Below are 19,034 nucleotides of genomic sequence, written 5' to 3'. Positions count from 1 at the left end.
AACCACCCCCGTGGCTAAAACGCGGTCGTGTCATGCTTCCCAGTGCATATCCCGCACACCTGTTCCTTCTTTAACTCCATATCGTTCACCTTTCTCTTCAAGGCTTCAATCTGCGCTCCTTGTAACTACTCATCGCTATGTCCTCGAACATCTCAGTGCACTCCTCTGGTGTTTTGGCGGTCATCAGATTACCACTAGCCTTAGTGTTCAGCATATTCCTCGTGGCGGGCGTCACTCCATGATAGAACTTCTCAACTAAAGTCCAATCCTCGAATCCGTGATGAGGACACTTGAGTAGCAGCTCCTTGAAACGCTCCCACGTCTCGTAAAAAGACTCTCCCTCCTGTTGGCAAAACTCTTGAATCATGCTCCTCAGACGAGCAGTTTTGGAAGGAGGAAAGTACTTGCCTAAGAACTTGTCTTTCATCCCGGCCCAGGTGGTGATGGATCCCGCAGGAAGGGATTCCAACCAAGCATGAGCACGGTCAGCAAGCGAGAATGGAAATAGACGCAGCTTGTAGGCGTTGTCACACCCCCAAAATTCACACGCGGAGTACCACCGCTTGGAGGCGTGACATGTCCAGGATCAAGCCATCAATCATATCAAACATAGTGTATAATAGTTAAGTTATTCATAAAACCCAATTCAATGTGATTGACGTTCAAACCAAACTTTGTTTAAGTAGCGGAAGCATGTAAGTAAAACCCAACATAATTAATAATGTATGAAATGTCATAAGTGTTTAGCAAGCATTCACGATCCACTGCCCACAACGACCTGCTCCTTCCCAGTACAAGCTCCATAAGTGCCTAAGGTCCTGCAAGGCATGCAGCAGAGAGTCAACAACTAGTTGAGCGAGTTCACAGTTTATAGTTCAGTAATAGTATAGTGTGAGTAGTAGTATGTCCGTTCGTTATGTCAGGTATCATATTAGTTTCCATCGCGGCCTCCCAGGCAGGTATGCGAAGATTTGGGGATGTTCTTCCCAAGTATTCTAGACTAGGTTTATTTGTATCGCGGCCCCCAGGCAGGTGTGCGAAGATTAGTAAATTTAGTTCGCGGCCTTCCTAAGGCAGGTATGCGAAGTCAGTCATAATATCGCGGCCAACCCTTGGCAGGTGCGAAATCAGTTCAATAAGTGTTACTAGTCTAGCCGTATCGTGTCGTTAGGTTCTATCATCTGAGCATATACAGTAAGTCATCCAATCCCATTCCCACCCGGGAACCCCATGCCTTGGTTGTGTGAACTCACCTTGGTTTTGCTCGGCAGATACATAGAAAGTTCAAGTAAGCTATATGGTGATCAACCACGTCCTAGCATGGTTATCATACAAGTCAGGTTCGTATTCGAATATAGCACGTATGTTCTACACGTAATGTACACAAGTAAAAATCATGGCATGCACAAGTATTACATAGCAGTCCAATAGCAGACACGTAAACAAGTCCAAGTATCCGGCCCAATTAGTTGGGCTCGTAACAGTGTGCAAGTCCAACTGTGTGTGCACGTGCATATGGTCTCGAGTCGAGACTAGAGATCTCGAGTCGCAACAAGGGAGATCTCGACTGGTGCATATATCACTCGAGACTGGGTGGTCTCGAGTCAGGTCTCGAGTCATAACAGGACTCGCAATACAAGTCTTGGGTTGTGCTGTTTTGTGTCGGTGCTGAGGTCTCGAGTCGAGACTAAGAGTTCTCGACTCGCAACCCTGGTCGAGACAAGCAGATTGTAACAACTTTCCATAATTCCAGTTCATTCCTTCCGTAATGTTAGCAAACAGATTTGGCAGTTTCACAATCAGATCAAATCAACAACATTCACAGTTTCATAGCATCTTCAAACATGTTCATATACGTTCATATCATATTCAAGAACAACCATTTACCAACATGCAGAGCATATGATCGGATTCATGTGATTAACCAAGTTATAAACTATCATGCAACCTAACTCATAGTCACAAATCATAACATCACAGCCGATTAACAACCATACACTCAAACCGATTAGCATATTACCAATCCATGTTAATCATACAATCTTAGCATCATACAACCCTGGTATAGCATCTAAACACATGAACCGACACATAGTATTATCAATCAATATTACTAGCATAAAACCCTAATTCGTACATGGCATTAAGCATAGATAGCAATCAAGAAGTAACACTAACCAGAACACCGAGGAGCCTAGATTTCTCGTGATGGTTGGTTTCGGGTGGGGCTGTCGTCCGGTTCCAAGGAAAAACGAGAGAGAGAGAGAGAGAGAGCACTAGGGTTTGTGTATGTGCAAGGTGTTTTCGCAATTATGAGGAGTATACCCCTACTCCTAGTGTTATGCGCAATAAAGGAATGGGCCGAACCCTTTTACACGGGTTGCCAAATGGTTTCGAGTCAAGCATAGTGTGGGCCGAGAAAATGGTGCAACGAGGGATGAAATGTGCGGCCCTAAAGGCTTGCGTGACAAGTATACATATTCACATAACATCATGCATTAAATCAATTAATATAGTTCACATAAGCACGTAACGTTACACGAAAGTATGTTCGAAATACGGGTTGTCACATTATCCCCAACTTAAAAGAAATTTCGTCCCGAAATTTGGTACGCACTCACTGAGGGAGCTAGGTAAGTTGTATCGTTCACAGGTTTTCCTGGGGTGTCACATCCTCCTCCCGTTGATCTGGAATTTCGTCCCGAAATTCCGCAGTAGTAGCTTCAGCCTCAGTAGTGGTTGTATTGGTTCCGAATAACTGGGGATACTTTTCTGTCATCTGGTCTTCGCGTTCCCAGGTGTACTCTGGGCCACGTTTGGAGTTCCAACGAACTCGGACAAGTGGGATTCTCTTATGTTTGAGGACCTTAACATCCCGGTCCGTGATTTCAACTGGTTCCTCGACGAAATGCAACTGTTCGTCGATAGTGAGCTCTTTCAAAGGAATTTTGAGGGTTTCATCTAACAGGCATTTCTTCAGATTCGACACGTGAAAAACGTTGTGAACTGCCCCGAGTTCAGCTGGTAGGTTCAGTCTGTAGGCTACTGTGCCTATTCTTTCTATAATCTTGAATGGTCCGACGTACCGCAGATTGAGTTTGCCCCGTTTGCCAAAACGAACCACACCCTTCCAGGGTGAGACTTTAAGTAATACCTGGTCCCCGACCTGAAATTCCAATGGCTTCCTACGCTTATCCGCGTAGGCTTTCTGACGGTCGCGTGCTGCCGCCATGCGTTGTCGTATTTGTGCAATCTTTTCTGTGGCGTCCTCTACAATCTCCGGACCCGTGATCTGACTATCCCCCACCTCTGCCCAACAGAGAGGTGACCGGCATTTACGCCCGTACAATGCCTCGAATGGAGCGGCTTGTATGCTGGTGTGATAGCTGTTATTGTATGAGAACTCCACCAAAGGGAGATGCTTTTCCCAGCCGTTGCCGAAATCAATAACACATGCCCGAAGCATGTCTTCGAGAGTCTGGATCGTTCGCTCAGACTGCCCATCCGTCTGAGGATGATATGCTGTGCTCATGTCTAACCGTGCGCCAAAAGATTTGTGCATCGCTTGCCATAGCTCTGACGTGAATCGTGCATCCCGATCCGAAATGATAGAGGTGGGCACCCCGTGCCTTGAGACTACTTCCTTCAAGTATATGTCTGCAAGTGTGGAAAACTTGTCCGTTTCTTTGATTGCCAAGAAGTGAGCAGACTTGGTGAGTCGATCCACGATCACCCAAATAGTATCGTTACCACGCTGAGATCTAGGCAGGCCTGTAACAAAATCCATGGAAATCTCCTCCCATTTCCACTGTGGTATCTTTGGTTGCTGAAGTAAGCCTGCTGGTTTCTGATATTCCGCCTTGACTCTTCACAGGTCAAGCATTTGCCGACATAAGTGGCAATGTGGGCCTTCATGCTAGGCCACCAATAAGTAGTTCTGATGTCGTGGTACATCTTATCCGAACCTGGATGTATCGAGTAGCGAGACTTGTGTGCTTCATCCATCACAAGTTCTCGTAACCCGCCATAAAGTGGGACCCAAATACGCCCCGTTACGTAGTAAGCACCGACTTCCTTTTGTTCCATTTGCTGCCTTGAGCCGCGTAAGGCTTCAGCCTTGACGTTTTCAGGTTTTAGTGCTTCCATCTGAGCAGTTCGTATATGTGCTGGAAGACTGGACTGAATAGTGAGCTGCAAGGCTCGTACGCGTCTAGGTAGAGTGTCCTTTCGACTGAGGGCGTCAGCCACAACATTGGCCTTGCCTGGATGGTACTTGATGGCGCATTCATAATCGTTCAGAAGTTCGACCCATCTTCGTTGACGCATGTTCAAATCCTTCTGCTTAAGGATATGCTCGAGGCTCCTGTGATCGGTGTAAATTGTGCACTTGGTACCGTACAGGTAGTGTCGCCATATCTTAAGCGCGAAAACAACAGCTCCCAGCTCTAAATCGTGTGTCGTGTAGTTCCGTTCGTGAGCCTTAAGTTGACGAGAAGCGTAGGCTATAACTTTATCCCGCTGCATCAATACACAACCAAGACCCTGTATCGACGCGTCACAAGAAACCACAAAGTCGTCCGTGCCCTCTGGCAATGAGAGAATAGGTGCGCTGCAAAGCCTATCCTTTAGGTAATGAAAAGCGGTTTCCTAGGGACCTCCCCAACGGTAGGTGACACCCTTCTGGGTCAGTAGTGTAAGCGGCTGTGCGATCTTGGAGAAATCTTTGATGAACCGTCTGTAGTAACCCGCCAAACCCAAGAATTGGCGTATTTCCGTTGGTGTACGCGGTGCAGGCCAGTTCCTGATCGAATCTACCTTGGATGGATCGACATGAATCCCATCCCTGTTCACCACATGGCCTAAGAAGTGGACTTCACGAAGCCAGAAGTCGCATTTAGAAAACTTGGCGTACAATTGCTCCTTTCGTAGCAGTTCCAAGATAAGATGTAAGTGCTGCTCGTGTTCCTCCTGACTCTTGGAGTAGATCAGAATGTCGTCGATGAAAACAATGACGAACTTGTCTAGATAGGGTTTGCACACCCTGTTCATAAGATCCATGAAAACTGCAGGCGCGTTCGTAAGCCCAAATGGCATGACTAGAAACTCGTAGTGACCGTAACGAGTTCTGAATGCTGTCTTGGAGACGTCCTCCTCTCGGACTCTCAGCTGATGGTAACCCGACCTTAAGTCGATCTTGGAGTAGTAGCACGACCCTTGCAACTGGTCGAATAAGTCGTCTATGCGCGGAAGAGGGTAACGGTTCTTCACCGTCACCTTGTTCAGTTCCCGGTAATCTATGCACATCCTGAAAGTGCCGTCCTTCTTTTTCACAAATAACACTGGGGCTCCCCAAGGCGAAGAGCTTGGACGAACAAAACCCTTTTCCAAGAGTTCTTGTAACTGCTTCGACAGTTCTTCCAGTTCGGTTGGAGCTAAACGATACGGTGTGCGGGCTATAGGTGCTGCTCCAGGAGCTAACTCAATCTGGAATTCGACTTGGCGATGAGGTGATAGCCCAGGTAAATCTTCAGGAAACACTTGAGGAAAGTCGCGTACTACTGGAATATCCTCCAGCTTCTTTTCTTTTGCTGATGCATCAGTAACAAGTGCCAAAATGGCAGTGTGACCCTTTCGTAAACATTTCTGCGCCTTTAAGAAAGAGATGATGCCAACCACAGCACCACTCTTGTCGCCTTGAACTTCGAGAGGTTCTTGACTAGAACGAGGAATACGTACGATCTTCTCGCTACATAAGATCTCTGCCTGATGTTGGGATAACCAATCCATCCCTATAACGATATCGAAGCTTCCCAAGACTATGGGAATAAGGTCGATGGAGAACGCTTGACCGGCTAAGACAATATTACAACCCCTGACTACATGCGTGGCTTCTAGACTCTTACCATTAGCTAATTCTACTACATGTTTGGTGGTTAAGAGTGTTGGTGCACGTTTTAGCAATCTATTCACTTTTAATGATATATAACTTGTATCCGCGCCCGAATCAAATAAGGCAGTAACATAAATATCGTCGAGAAGAAACTTACCCATAACCACATTGGGATCATTCCTTGCGTCACCCTGACCCAGCACGAAGGCACGACCCCTAGCTTCGTTGCCGTTGTTGTTGTTTCCCCCGTTGTTGTTGTTTCCGTTGCCCTGGTTATTGTTGTTGTTGCGATTTTGGTTCTGGTTCAATTGAGGGCAATCACGTTTGAAGTGGCCTTCAGCCCCACACTGGAAACATCCCCGGTTTCCACGCTGTGGCTGCTGCTGCTGGTTCTGTGGAGCTGGCGGTGGGAGTTGTTGGTTCTGATTTGCTGGTCGCGCACTTCTACAATCCTTGGCCTCATGACCCATCTTGAGGCATCTCTGACAACGTTCCCTGCGACATCTTCCACTGTGGTGTTTGTTGCACCTACTACACCATGGGTGAACTCCCCGATATCTACCCTGTCCCTGACTGCCTGATGATTGCTGATTCGGACTCTGGTAGTCATTTGTCTTGCGCTGCTGTGCTTGAGACTGAACAGAAACTGATCCCTTGCTGGAACCCCCCTCCCATTTTCTCTTGTTGTCACTGGGCGTAGCAGAAGTAGTGACAGCAGTAGTGGTAGCACTGACGCGTTTGGGCAGCTTGTTCTGTTCCACCGCCTGATCCGTAAGGCGATGAGCAAGACGCTGAATGTCTTGGATGTTGTCGAGGTTTGCCGATGTAACATGGCTCTGAATTTCTAATGCTAGACCCTTGAGGTACAATTCGATACGCTTGATTGGAGGGTCCACCATGGTTGGACACAAGATGGCCAGTTCGTTCGATCGTTTCGTGTAGGCTTCAATTTCTGACCCCGTCATTTTCATATGGTAAAATTCATCTTCCAACTTGTGGATGTCATCCCGCGTGCAGTATTCACGTTTGATGAGTTCCTTAAAATCGTTCCAAGGTGTGGCGTTAGCAGCTGCCAACCCTAGAATCTGAACTTGCGCGTTCCACCAAGTTAGCGCGATTCCTTCCAACGTACCCGTGGCGTACTTGACCCTGCGAGCCTCAGGGCATTCACACATCTCGAACACTGACTCGAGCTTCTCAAACCAATGGAGTAGTCCCACTGCTCCTTCCGTGCCACTGAACGTACTTGGACGACAGTCCATGAGGTTCTTGAAAGTGCAAACTGGTTGCGGTGCGTGTTGACCTATTGTGTACGAATAGGACATGGTTAAACACAAGAGTTGGTTTAGGAGTGTAGGATCTAAAGATCCTAGTGTGAGTTATGACTACAGGATATACCTCCTGCTTGTGCGGCTGCAAATGCCGCAGCAACTTGTTCGTTAATGAGAGCCGTCAACTGGGCTTGAGTCATATTAATTCGTCCAGACATGATCTTCATAGTAAAAGTAGCATAAGTGAGGATGGTTCGCAAGTAGTGCGATGACAGAAGAGTGTAAGCACATAAGTATTCTCATGTAATAGGGTCATGTGTATCTAAGCATACTACGAGCAAAGTTCTATGCAATCTAGCAAGTAGGCAATAAACATAAACCATATTACCTAGGATGTCGAGTCTTGCACGTGGAGCGAAGCGTCGTTGTGGATCGTTGAGAGCACTGTTCTGGTTATAGTCTGGTTTTAATAAAAACGTTTTTCCCCTATTAAAACCAAGTTCTCTATAACCAATGGCTCTGATACCAATCTGTCACACCCCCAAAATCCACACGCGGAGTACCACCGCTTGGAGGCGTGACATGTCCAGGATCAAGCCATCAATCATATCAAACATAGTGTATAATAGTTAAGTTATTCATAAAACCCAATTCAATGCGATTGACGTTCAAACCAAACTTTGTTTAAGTAGCGGAAGCATGTAAGTAAAACCCAACATAATTAATAATGTATGAAATGTCATAAGTGTTTAGCAAGCATTCACGATCCACTGCCCACAACGACCTGCTCCTTCCCAGTGCAAGCTCCATAAGTGCCTAAGGTCCTGCAAGGCATGCAGCAGAGAGTCAACAACTAGTTGAGCGAGTTCACAGTTTATAGTTCAGTAATAGTATAGTGTGAGTAGTAGTATGTCCGTTCGTTATGTCAGGTATCGTATTAGTTTCCATCGCGGCCTCCCAGGCAGGTATGCGAAGATTTGGGGATGTTCTTCCCAAGTATTCTAGACTAGGTTTATTTGTATCGCGGCGCCCAGGCAGGTGTGCGAAGATTAGTAAATTTAGTTCGCGGCCTTCCTAAGGCAGGTATGCGAAGTCAGTCATAATATCGCGGCCAACCCTTGGCAGGTGTGCGAAGATCAGTTCAATAAGTGTTACTAGTCTAGCCGTATCGTGTCGTTAGGTTCTATCATCTGAGCATATACAGTAAGTCATCCAATCCCATTCCCACCCGGGAACCCCATGCCTTGGCTGTGTGAACTCACCTTGGTTTTGCTCGGCAGATACACAGAAAGTTCAAGTAAGCTATATGGTGATCAACCACGTCCTAGCATGGTTATCATACAAGTCAGGTTCGTATTCGAATATAGCACGTATGTTCTACACGTAATGTACACAAGTAAAAATCATGGCATGCACAAGTATTACATAGCAGTCCAATAGCAGACACGTAAACAAGTCCAAGTATCCGGCCCAATTAGTTGGGCTCGTAATAGTGTGCAAGTCCAACTGTGTGTGCACGTGCATATGGTCTCGAGTCGAGACTAGAGATCTCGAGTCGCAACAAGGGAGATCTCGACTGGTGCATATATCACTCGAGACTGGGTGGTCTCGAGTCAGGTCTCGAGTCGCAACAGGACTCGCAATACAAGTCTCGGGTTGTGTTGTTTTGTGTCGGTGCTGAGGTCTCGAGTCGAGACTAAGAGTTCTCGACTCGCAACCCTGGTCGAGACAAGCAGATTGTAACAACTTTCCATAATTCCAGTTCATTCCTTCCGTAATGTTAGCAAACAGATTTGGCAGTTTCACAATCAGATCAAATCAACAACATTCACAGTTTCATAGCATCTTCAAACATGTTCATATACGTTCATATCATATTCAAGAACAACCATTTACCAACATGCAGAGCATATGATCGGATTCATGTGATTAACCAAGTTATAAACTATCATGCAACCTAACTCATAGTCACAAATCATAACATCACAGCCGATTAACAACCATACACTCAAACCGATTAGCATATTACCGATCCATGTTAATCACACAATCTTAGCATCATACAACCCTGGTATAGCATCTAAACACATGAACCGACACATAGTATTATCAATCAATATTACTAGCATAAAACCCTAATTCGTACATGGCATCAAGCATAGATAGCAATCAAGAAGTAACACTAACCAGAACACCGAGGAGCCTAGATTTCTCGTGATGGTTGGTTTCGGGTGGGGCTGCCGTCCGGTTCCAAGGAAAAACGAGAGAGAGAGAGAGAGAGAGAGAGAGCACTAGGGTTTGTGTATGTGCAAGGTGTTTTCGCAATTATGAGGAGTATACCCCTACTCCTAGTGTTACGCGCAATAAAGGAATGGGCCGAACCCTTTTACACGGGTTGCCAAATGGTTTCGAGTCAAGCATAGTGTGGGCCGAGAAAATGGTGCAACGAGGGATGAAGTGTGCGGCCCTAAAGGCTTCCGTGACAAGTATACATATTCACATAACATCATGCATTAAATCAATTAATATAGTTCACATAAGCACGTAACGTTACACGAAAGTATGTTCGAAATACGGGTTGTCACAGGCGTCTTCGGTGACACCCTGCTCTTGAAACGTATCGCAGATAGCTGAAAAGTGTTGGTGCACTACATCTGTCGACTTCGTCTTGTATCGAGTCTTGCATTGTATTGTATAGATTAGGGCACAGTTTACGAGAAAACTGAAAATGTATGTTGTTAGTGAGTTAGTTTCGCTTATAGGGACATTTTATAGAGGTTTTGCTTATATGGTAAGTTGGAGGTTTCGCTTATATGGTCAGTTGAAGGTTTCGCTTATTCAGACATGACCCTTGGAGCGAAACTACAACAACTATATATAGCAGGTCATTTGAGCGGAACTAGGGAGAAAGAACTTTGTGTAATTCCACGCCGAGGTGCTGTCGGTGTGAAGACTGAGTTGTAATTGCTGTGAAATCAATACAATCAGTAGTTAATAGTGAAATCAAGCTAAACAAAGACTAAATCAATGAATTCCGTCTCTGATTCAGTCAGAGCACTCTTCTGATTGACTCATCAAGTCGTATAACGTTCCTACAAGTTGTATCAGAGCTCAGGAGGAAGAGTTCTTACCGTTTAGCTCGTTTTCGCTCAAAAATTCTGATTTCTACACCTTCTTTCATCATTTCAGAGAGATTTACTGGTCGAAACTTGTTCAAAATGTTACAGATTGTAGACAATTAGACATAGACAAACCCTTGAAAGTTTGAGACTGAAATTCGGACTAAAAATGGACCAAATTGCTATTCGAGTAGGTTTCGCTTATACGAACATTGTGTAGTTTCGCTCATGTGGACACCTGCTTTCGGTTTTCTGTCACAAAGTAGAGAGGTTTCGCTCCAAATTGTATGATAGTTTCGCTTATTTGGACACCTGGTTTCGCTTTTGTGTCACTAAGCTGAGAGGTTTCGCTCCAAATTTTTGGAGTTTCGCTCGTAAGGTTCCGCTTCAAGTGTCAGACTTATAGTTTCGCTCAAGTGGTTTCGCTTTTTAGTCATGTTAGTGGTTTCGCTTGTGTAGTCAAATCTGCTTTCGCTCCAAGAGACAACTAGTGGTTTCGCTCTTGTGACCAATCAAGGTTTTGCTTTTAGTAACAATTAGTGGTTTCGCTCCAGTGGTACTTAAAGTTTCGCTTTTGTGTCACCTTTGTGACACTTCGGATTTTCCCGGGAAACCTTTTGTGATGTAACTTACGTGTGTATACTTATTAAATGTAAACCCGTGGACTTTCGTGTTATATGTTAATGTGTATTTACGTATCGGTGAATTTAGATATATATATATATATATATATGTGTAATACATATGAGCCGAAACCACAAGCAACCCGACTCGAGACCACGGTCTCGAGTGAACATTAGTAATGGGCCGGCTAGGCCTTGGCCTTGTAGGAATTAAACCCAACCCGGAAACCCCCCTAGCCCAACTCGGTGCACTATATAAACCCAACCCCACCTCCCTTAACCATTTTACACAATCTCTTCTCACACTCTCCTCTCATCTTCTTCACTAAACCCTAGCAAACCAAGACCAAGGTCACCTCCTCTCCTCTCCTCCTTCTCGGAACCAAATCGGAAACATCAAGCTCTCGGATCAACTCAACATCGCACTAGGAAGACCACCCTTCACACCCTTCATCAACCGGTTAGTTTGTGGCTTTATTAATTTTGAAAAACTCTTGAATGTTGGTAGTGATTGTTTATGTTTGTTACTATGAAATGCTTGTTTGATGATCTAAGAGATTGCTTGAAGATGATTTTGTGTCTTAATGAAAATTATCCGGTTTCATGGTTTTGTTATTCGGATAATGCTAGGTGTTTGTTAGAATGATTTTGACCAAATGATATGCATGATTGCTTAACCTCATGAGTTTTGATTTGTGATGAATCATGCTAGATAGGAACCGAGAATATAATGCCGATTGTGTCAAAACTGTTTGTGTTAAGAATGTGTTCTTTGATCTCAAAGTTTTGTGCTTAAATGATGAATATGGTTGAATGTTGTTTGATTATGGTATGAACATCATGAAGAAAAGTTTGAATGTGTTAAATATTTTGAAAATGCTGATTTTGATCCAAATTTGTGCACAAATCGACCAACAGACATGTTTAGTGGCATAGTACAACATTTACATGAAAATGCAATTTCATTGGATAGTACACTGCAGGTTCTAGAAGGGATTGCCATGCACGTACCACGGTTGCGAGTCGCAACCTTTGGTTGCTACTCGAAACCACACATGATCAGTCGAAACCTCCCAGTTGCGAGTCGCAATCAGCACGCATTAAACCTAGTTGCGAGTCGCAACCACGCCTGCTAAGTCGCAATCTCCGGTTACGAGTCGTAACCAAAACGTGACGGACCGAGACCGCAGTTGCGAGTCGCAACCTCGGTTGCGAGTCGCAACCACCTTAGTTTCGACTGGGCTGTTTTATGTTATTGGGCCTTAACTGTTTGTCTTGATGTTTTGGGCTTCGACTGTTGGGCCTCCTGTTGACTAGACTTCATTTTGATCTGCTACTGTATGTATACATGTTACTGTTTGTATTGCTGCCTGTTAACTGCTTGTATACGTGTATGCTAAACGTGTTTACTTGTACCCAACTTGACCCATACTTGGTAACCATGCTAGGACGTGGTGACCAACATACTTAACCAAGTAACGTGTCATACCGAGCAACCCAAGGTGAGTTCACAACTTAAAAGCATGCGTCCCGGTGGTTTGGGACACGAGACTAAAACAACCCTATCCCCTTGTAAAGGGGATACCGTCTACATTCCTTCCCTAGTTTTTGGGAACAAACTTACTTTATCTTCCCTTGTATTGGGAAACCTTTTTAGTTAATTACTGTTTATACGGAATGCAACTAACGGCACTAAACGCAACTCTATCACTCAAGTCCCTACTACATAATACCGATTAGTCGCCGGTGCCAGGCGAACGGGTTATTAGTTGATAGCGCTATTTAGGTCTTACCAGCCTCACACCGTGCCATGGTATGGGATCGGTCGTGAACTAATGTACTCAGGCATCCGTCAATGATGATAGAACATTGACATCGGGGCATCCTGCGGAAACGCAAACGGTTACCTAGTGTTCGGTATTGGAAAAACAGTTTAGTCGCTAACTTTTGGGGTAGCTCCCCATGGCATGTATAAACGGATAAATTAACTGGTGAAACAAGTTTTTGGTAATTAAAACTGGACAACTAGTGAACTCACTCAGCATTATTGTTGACCCCTTACTGCATGCTTTGCAGGTGGCCAGTGACTGGAGCAGCTGCTTGGGATGTGTAGTGGTCGTCTGCCCGTGTGTTGGGCATTTAATATGCTTACTTTATGAACATTGTTTAAAACTATTAATTATGCTTCCGCTACATTTACTCTGAACTTAAAACTTCAAACTCTGAACTTGATATTTGCTAATCTTATGGTTAGTAAGTATTGCTTTTGTTATCAATTTAATTATTCAGTATAATTGGTGGCTGGATCCTGGTCAGTCACGCCCTCGACGCGGGTGTTATCCGCAGGTGGATTTTGGGGGTGTGACAGATTGGTATCAGAGCCATTGGTTATAGTGAACTTGGTTTTAAAAAGGGGAAAATCTTTTTGAGAAAAACCAGACTATAACTCGTGACTCGCGACGACACTACACTCCAAGTACAAGGCTCGACTTATCTGACCTCATAGCTCGGACCCATAGTTACTTGCTTAATTGTCTTATGCTTTCTGCTTTACTATACGTACTAGTTTGCCTGATTAGATAGATACACCTTCTCTCTTCTATCTTATTCTCGCTATGTTACGACATCGCACTCATACTATGTTTTCTGGTTATGAAGACAATGAGTGGACGCGGACGAGGAAACGTCAACATGACTCAGGCTCAATTCGCTAACCTGCTCAACACTGTGGCTGCAGCTTTCGCAGCTCACCCTATAGGTAAACTCGATGTTTTAGGATGTTTAGATCCTACCGCCACATCGTCTTTTCGCCTCTAAACCTATTTCGCTTCACTCCTCACAACAGGTCAGCCTGCACCTGTGCAACCACGTGTTTGTACCTTCAAGACCTTTATGGATTGCAAGCCTCTTCCTTTCAATGGCACGGAGGGTGCCATAGGCCTTCTGCACTGGATTGAGAAGGTCGAAGCTGTTTTTGCTGTCTGTGAATGCCCAACTGCTAATTGGGTGAAGTTTGCTACTGGCACTCTAGAGGGAAGCGCACTTTCATGGTGGAAAGCGCAAATTCAAATGCTTGGTCTGGAGACTGCTAACGCTACTGCGTGGGAAGATTTCAAGGATATGATCAAGGAAGAGTACTGTCACAGGGATGACATCCACAAGCTGGAAAATGAGTACTATGAACTCAAGATGGTTGGGTCTGAGATTGAGACCTACACTAAGCTGTCCAACGACTACGCTGCTCTCTGTCCGAACTTGTCTCGACCCATGTACCGAAGGATTGAACTGTACATCAAGGGTCTGGCTCCAGAAATTCGAAGCCATGTAACTTCAGCCAACCACACTACCATTCAGCCGATCGTTCGACTTGCTCACAAACTCACTGATCAGGCTGTGGAAGAGGGCAGGTTGCCCAAAAGGATCAGTGCTGCGGAAGGAAGTTCTAGTGATGGCAAACGAAAGTGGGATGGAAATCAGGGTAAGGATGCTAACCCTACTCAAGCCCCAGCTCAGCAAAGGAAAACTGACAACAACAAAGGCGCTCAGCAACAGGGTGGCTACCGGGGAAACTACCCTAAGTGCAACAAGTGTAACAGGCACCACAATGGGGCATGTAACAAGGGTCAGTGTCAGCGATGCCACAAGATGGGGCACGAAGCCAAGGATTGCAGAAGTCAGTTCCCAGCAAGGCAGAATCAGCAACAACCCCAACAGCAGCAGCAGCAGGGAAACAACCGGGCATGTTTTAAATGCGGGGCAACGGGGCACATGCGAAAGGATTGCCCTGAACTGAATCAGAATCGCAACAACAATCAGGGAGCTGGGAACAATGAGCAAAACAACAATGCTGGAAATGCAAGGGGCAGAGCTTTCGTGATTGGAGCTGGAGAAGCAAGGAACGACCCCAACGTCGTGGTGATCGTTACGTTTCTGTGTTATTTGATTCCGGTGCCGATGCCAGTTATGTATCCCTTCGCATTAGTAAGAAACTTAAGCACTCGCCTGCATTATTAAGTTCTAAGCACACCGTCGAGATAGCTAATGGTAAGAACATCGAGGCCACGCACATGATCCACGACTGCACCCTAGAATTGTCCGGTCATACGTTTAGTATCGATCTTTTCCCTGTCAAACTTGGAAGCTTCGACGTCGTCATTGGTATGGATTGGTTATCCAAACACCGCGCTGAGATTCTCTGTCAAGAGAAAGCAGTCCGTATACCTCGTCGTTCTGGTCAACCCCTCATCGTCAAAGGCAACAAAGGTGGAGAAGTCACAGGCATTATCTCGCTTTTAAAAGCCCAGAAGTGTTTACAAAAGGGGCACACCGCTATCCTAGCACTTGTCACCAACACCCACGAAGAGGAAAAGAGGATTGAAGATTTTCCTGTTGTACGCGACTATCCCGAGGTATTTCCTGAGGAACTACCTGGACTCCCTCCTCACCGTCAGGTCGAATTCCAAATCGAGCTAGCTCCCGGAGCAGCACCTATAGCTCGTGCACCGTACCGTTTAGCCCCTGCAGAACTGAAGGAACTCTCTACGCAACTACAAGAACTATTGGATAAAGGATTTATCCGTCCTAGTTCATCACCCTGGGGAGCCCCAGTACTCTTTGTCAAGAAGAAGGACGGCACATTCCGAATGTGCATCGACTATCGTGAGTTGAACAAGGTTACCATCAAGAATCGTTACCCTCTCCCGCGCATCGACGATTTGTTTGATCAATTGCAAGGATCGAGTTACTATTCTAAGATTGACCTGCGATCAGGCTACCATCAGTTGAGAGTACGTGACGAAGACATCTCTAAGACTGCGTTCAGGACCCGTTATGGTCACTATGAATTTCTCGTCATGCCTTTTGGAATGACCAACGCACCTGCAGTGTTCATGGATCTTATGAACCGCGTATGTAAGCCTTACCTCGACAAATTTGTGATTGTGTTCATCGACGACATTCTGATTTATTCGAAAAGTCAAGAAGAGCATGAACAGCACCTACGCCTTATCCTCGATCTCCTTCGCAACGAGCAACTGTATGCCAAATTCTCTAAATGTGACTTCTGGCTTCGGGAAGTCCATTTCCTCGGCCATGTGGTTAATAAGAACGGAATTCATGTCGACCCAGCTAAGATCGAATCGATAAAGAACTGGCCTACGCCTAAGACTCCCACTGAAGTTCGCCAATTCTTGGGTTTGGCGGGCTACTACCGCAGATTCATTCAGGGATTCTCAAAGATTGCACAACCTCTCACGACTCTTACACAGAAAGGCGTCGCCTACAAGTGGAATGCAGCACAGGAATCTGCCTTTCAGAGGCTTAAGGATAACCTCTGTAGCGCTCCTATTCTCTCGTTACCTGAAGGCACTGATGACTTTGTGGTTTACTGCGATGCGTCTATTCATGGGCTCGGTTGCGTGTTAATGCAACGCGAGAAAGTTACTGCCTACGCCTCACGACAACTTAAGACGCACGAAAAGAACTACACGACGCATGACTTGGAACTGGGAGCAGTGGTTTTTGCTCTTAAGATATGGAGACATTACCTGTACGGTACCAAGTGCACTATTTACACCGATCACAGGAGTCTCGAGCATATCTTTAGGCAAAAGGAATTGAACATGAGACAACGTCGATGGGTCGAACTCTTGAATGACTACGAATGCGCCATCAAATACCATCCGGGCAAAGCCAATGTCGTGGCAGACGCCCTCAGCCGAAAAGACACTATACCAAAGCGCGTGCGAGCACTGCAACTTACCATTCAGTCCAACCTCCCTACCCAGATTCGAAATGCTCAAGTTGAAGCATTAAAGCCGGAAAACATCAGGGCTGAGTCTCTGCGAGGGTCGAGACAGCAACTAGAACAGAAAGAAGATGGTGCTTACTATGTAGCAGGGCGCATCTGGGTTCCACTCTACGGAGATTTACGTGAACTCGTGATGGACGAAGCCCACAAGTCCCGCTACTCAGTACATCCTGGTTCGGACAAGATGTACCACGACTTGAAGACTACGTATTGGTGGCCTGGTATGAAGGCCCATATAGCAACATACGTCAGCAAATGCTTGACTTGCGCGAGAGTCAAGACAGAATACCAGAAGCCAGCAGGTCTACTCCAACAACCAGAAATCCCGAAATGGAAATGGGAGCAAATTTCCATGGATTTTGTTACAGGGCTACCTAGGTCTCAACGCGAAAATGATGCTATTTGGGTAATCGTAGATCGATTGACCAAGTCCGCGCACTTTCTGGCTATTAAGGAAACGGACAAGTTTTCTACCTTGGCGGAGATTTACTTAAAGGAAGTAGTTTCGAGGCACGGAGTGCCAACCTCAATTATTTCCGACCGAGACGCTCGATTTACTTCGGAACTGTGGCAAGCTATGCACAAATGCTTTGGCTCACGTTTGGATATGAGCACTGCTTATCACCCACAAACGGATGGACAGTCTGAACGCACCATCCAGACTCTAGAAGACATGCTTAGAGCGTGTGTGATCGATTTTGGCAAGAACTGGGAGAAGCATCTACCGTTAGTAGAGTTCTCATACAACAACAGCTACCACACTAGTATTCAGGCAGCACCTTTTGAGGCATTGTACGGTCGTAAATGCCGGTCACCTCTCTGCTGGGCAGAAATCGGTGATAGTCAAATCACGGGCCCAGAGATGGTGATGGATACAACGGAAAAGATTGCCCAGATCAGACAACGCATGGCGGCAGCTCGTGACCGCCAGAAGAGCTACGCTGATAAGCGTAGGAAACCCTTGGAATTCCAGGTCGGTGACCGGGTTCTACTTAAAGTCTCACCCCGGAAGGGTGTGGTTCGCTTTGGTAAACGGGGCAAGCTTAATCCGCGATATGTCGGACCATTCGAAATTACCGAGAAGATCGGTAAAGTTGCTTATAGATTGAGTCTGCCTGAAGAACTGAGTGCGGTACACAACGTTTTCCACGTATCCAACTTGAAGAAGTGTTTGTCGGATGAAACACTTGTGATTCCTTTTAAGGAACTGACGATTGACGAACAGCTACACTTTACTGAGGAACCGACTGAGATCACTGATCGAGAGATCAAAATCCTCAAACGTAGCCAGATACCTCTTGTACGAGTTCGTTGGAACTCGCGACGTGGCCCAGAGTATACCTGGGAGCGGGAAGACTAGATGAAGCACAAATATCCCCAGCTGTTCCCTAACGAAAATCCCAGCACTGAAGCTACGAACGAATTTCGGGACGAAATTCCAAACTAACGGGGGGATGATGTGACACCCCGTTGAAACGCTTTCACTTACACTAGCTTGACAGTGGCTGCCTTAACTTTCGGGACGAAAGTTCCTAAAACTTGGGGATAATGTGACACTTCGGATTTTCCCGGGAAACCTTTTGTGATGTAACTTACGTGTGTATACTTATTAAATGTAAACCCGTGGACTTTCGTGTTATATGTTAATGTGTATTTACGTATCGGTGAATTTAGATATATATATATATATGTGTAATACATATGAGCCGAAACCACAAGCAACCCGACTCGAGACCACGGTCTCGAGTGAACATTAGTAATGGGCCGGCTAGGCCTTGGCCTTGTAGGAATTAAACCCAACCCGGAAACCCCCCTAGCCCAACTCGGTGCACTATATAAACCCAACCCCACCTCCCTTAACCATTTTACACAATCTCTTCTCACACTCTCCTCTCATCTTCTTCACTAAACCCTAGCAAACCAAGACCAAGGTCACCTCCTCTCCTCTCCTCCTTCTCGGAACCAAATCGGAAACATCAAGCTCTCGGATCAACTCAACATCGCACTAGGAAGACCACCCTTCACACCCTTCATCAACCGGTTAGTTTGTGGCTTTATTAATTTTGAAAAACTCTTGAATGTTGGTAGTGATTGTTTATGTTTGTTACTATGAAATGCTTGTTTGATGATCTAAGAGATTGCTTGAAGATGATTTTGTGTCTTAATGAAAATTATCCGGTTTCATGGTTTTGTTATTCGGATAATGCTAGGTGTTTGTTAGAATGATTTTGACCAAATGATATGCATGATTGCTTAACCTCATGAGTTTTGATTTGTGATGAATCATGCTAGATAGGAACCGAGAATATAATGCCGATTGTG

General features: G+C 45.5%; 1 non-coding gene across 1 annotated transcript; it reads left to right on the top strand.

Annotated features, from left to right (window-relative positions):
* The first annotated feature begins 272 nt into the window (after window positions 1-272).
* LOC118480734 lies at window positions 273-379 on the top strand. The gene has a single exon (XR_004863711.1). It is a non-coding gene; the product is annotated as a small nucleolar RNA R71 (small nucleolar RNA).
* The last annotated feature ends 18,655 nt before the right edge of the window (window positions 380-19,034 follow it).

This window comes from Helianthus annuus, chromosome 7 (genome assembly GCF_002127325.2).
Source record: "Helianthus annuus cultivar XRQ/B chromosome 7, HanXRQr2.0-SUNRISE, whole genome shotgun sequence".
Classification (NCBI taxonomy): Eukaryota; Viridiplantae; Streptophyta; class Magnoliopsida; order Asterales; family Asteraceae; genus Helianthus; species Helianthus annuus.
Note: the sequence above shows the minus strand (reverse complement) of the source record. Positions and strands in the feature narration are given on the sequence as shown.